The 2,402-nt window shown below is 44.3% G+C and overlaps 1 pseudogene; it reads left to right on the forward strand.

Annotated features, from left to right (window-relative positions):
- The first annotated feature begins 1,916 nt into the window (after window positions 1-1,916).
- Window positions 1,917-2,402, forward strand: part of LOC115872360 — a 46,943-nt pseudogene continuing 46,457 nt past the window's right edge.

The raw sequence follows: 2,402 nt of genomic DNA on the forward strand, positions 1-2,402 counted from the left end.
TTAAATAATCTTTCAATAGTTCAACTCAAGGCTTGATTTTTTTTCTTTAGTTCTTTCAGTTTAAGACATGTCTAGAGGTTTTCCTCTTTGGTTTTCTAATGCTAAGTCTTTACACGTTTCCTAATATTTGACTTTGTCTTCTCAAGCTGCCCGAAATTGTGACGTTCAGCTCTTTGGCTTCATCATGAATGCAATGCCATTCGTTTTGTGTGACTCCAGCAAACCATATGATTTTCTGACTCAAAGTGGCGAATACCAGTCCATTTCAGCTGACAAATGAATAGGATATTGATCTTTATGAGCTATTTCATTTTGACAGCTTCCAATTTTCCTAAATTCTTACTTCATAATTTGAAGTTCTGACTATTAGTAGACTTTTGCAGCTGTTTCTTCTCATTTTTATTTGTACCACATCAGCAAATGAAGGTCCCGGAGACTTTGCCCCCACCGCTTGGCTCCACTTACATCATTGTGGTCGATGCTACTTTGAGGAGGCAGCTCTTCCTCAGTCGTATTTTGAGTGCCTCCTGACTTGAGAAGCTCATCTTCCAACACGCTCTCTGACACTGGCCTGCTTCTATTCCTTAGGCCTTCGATGTCTGCAGTGTTTCAGGGCTAACCAGAACGTTTTCAATGGCTAAGTCTTCCAAAGTGGGCAGCCTGTTCCTTCTTGGCAGGCTGTTCTTAGTCTGCAGCTCTGCGGAAATCTGTTTGATTTGGGTGACCCTGCCAGCCTTTGAAATGCCAGTTCCATAGCTTCTAGCATCAAAGCAACACAGAAACCACCACAGTGCAAAGTGACAAACGAGTATAAAGATGACAGCCTAGAAAAACCTATGGGTCTGTGATATCTGTCATAGGGAGTCATTATGAGTCAAAATCAACAACAGAAGTTGTTGAACCAACATTTAGACCCAAAAAAGTACCAGCATTTGACAAAAAAAAAAAAAAAAGAGAGAGAGAGACATTCCAGACAGGGGCTCCCATCTGAAAACAATATGTTGAGCTCATGCTCAACACCCAACACCAGCACTCAGCTCAACACCCGCCCATCCAGCTGCTCGAAAGCCGAGTAGCGCTGGGCCACAGGTGATGGAATTCAGCCTTTACCCTAACAGCCTTTACCGATCTGAGACTCAGAGCTTGGCTAGCAGTTGAAGTGTGTGCCTTGCGTGCATGTGAACAGCTCCCTGGAGAGTGTCAACGTTATAAGCTGCAAAATAATTTTGACAACGGGCAATAGAAAAGAATAATTTCTAAAAACATAACAGAAAAAAAAAAAGAATCCTTCTTCCTTATATTTTATGAGTATCGATGCCTAAGCATTTTTCTTGGTTTAATGTACCTTCCAAATGCAAAGGCCTCAGGCAAGTATGCCTACTACTCGCCTTTTTTTCTTTTAAATCATTTTATTAGGGGCTCATACAACTCTTATCACAATCCATACATACATCAATTGTGTAAAGCGCATTTGTACAGTCATTGCCCTCATCGTTCTCCAAACATTTGCTCTCCGCTGAAGCCCCTGGAATCAGCTCCTCATTTTTCCTCCTCCCTCCCGGCTTCTCCTGCTACTCTCCTTTACAACTAACCACCGGATCGTCAGGGTTCAAAGGTTAACAAGATGGCCACAGTTCTCTGTTAAATACTCTACTTTTCCAGATGGAAAAAATTTGAGAAATTCAACAGCATGTCAAGATGTTTATAAGAAATATGAGATGAGAGAATCTTATGACATAGAACAGATAGACAAAATAAACGAATTTAGTCCTTTGCCACCTCTTAGGTCTCATTACAAATCCCTCAACTCCCTGAACTGTGTGTCTGAACGTCCGCAATCCGAGGGGAAGTCGAGGGGAACAAAAGGAAAACACAGGCACCAAGAAAAGGCGATCAGGTAGCGCCCCAGTACCATCATGTGGTACCTGCGATCTCCCTTTGCCCTGCACACTCAGCGGCGAGGTATGCCCAGCAGCGGCGTCCATGTCGTCTTTCTAAGATTAACACTGTGACCGCCCAGGTGGCAGCGTGCAGCATGCTTTGTATAAGCACATCACCAGCCTATGTGGCTAATTGGCAAACAGGACTTGATTTGGGGTTTAATGGTGACTGAGGTGACATATTTGAAGACAGTCATTCGTAAGATTGGCAAGCCCAGTTAGCAAATAATGGAAATATGATATTTAGAAAACCACTATCATTTCTAGAGGTGCGGTTTTACACCCAAAGCTGAGGGAGTTGAGGGCCATTCTAGAGGGCCTGGAGGGAAGAGCTGAAACCCAGGCCCCAGGGGCCTCCCCCAAGCGTCCTCCCCCAAGCATGCTCCACCAAGCGTCCTCCCCCAAGCGTCCTCCCCCAAGCATGCTCCCCCAAGCGTCCTCCCTCAAGCATGCTCCCCCAAG

This window comes from Echinops telfairi, unplaced genomic scaffold, assembly GCF_000313985.2.
Source record: "Echinops telfairi isolate 266 unplaced genomic scaffold, ASM31398v2 ScPeMD7_7424;HRSCAF=8462, whole genome shotgun sequence".
NCBI classification, from domain to species: domain Eukaryota; kingdom Metazoa; phylum Chordata; class Mammalia; order Afrosoricida; family Tenrecidae; genus Echinops; species Echinops telfairi.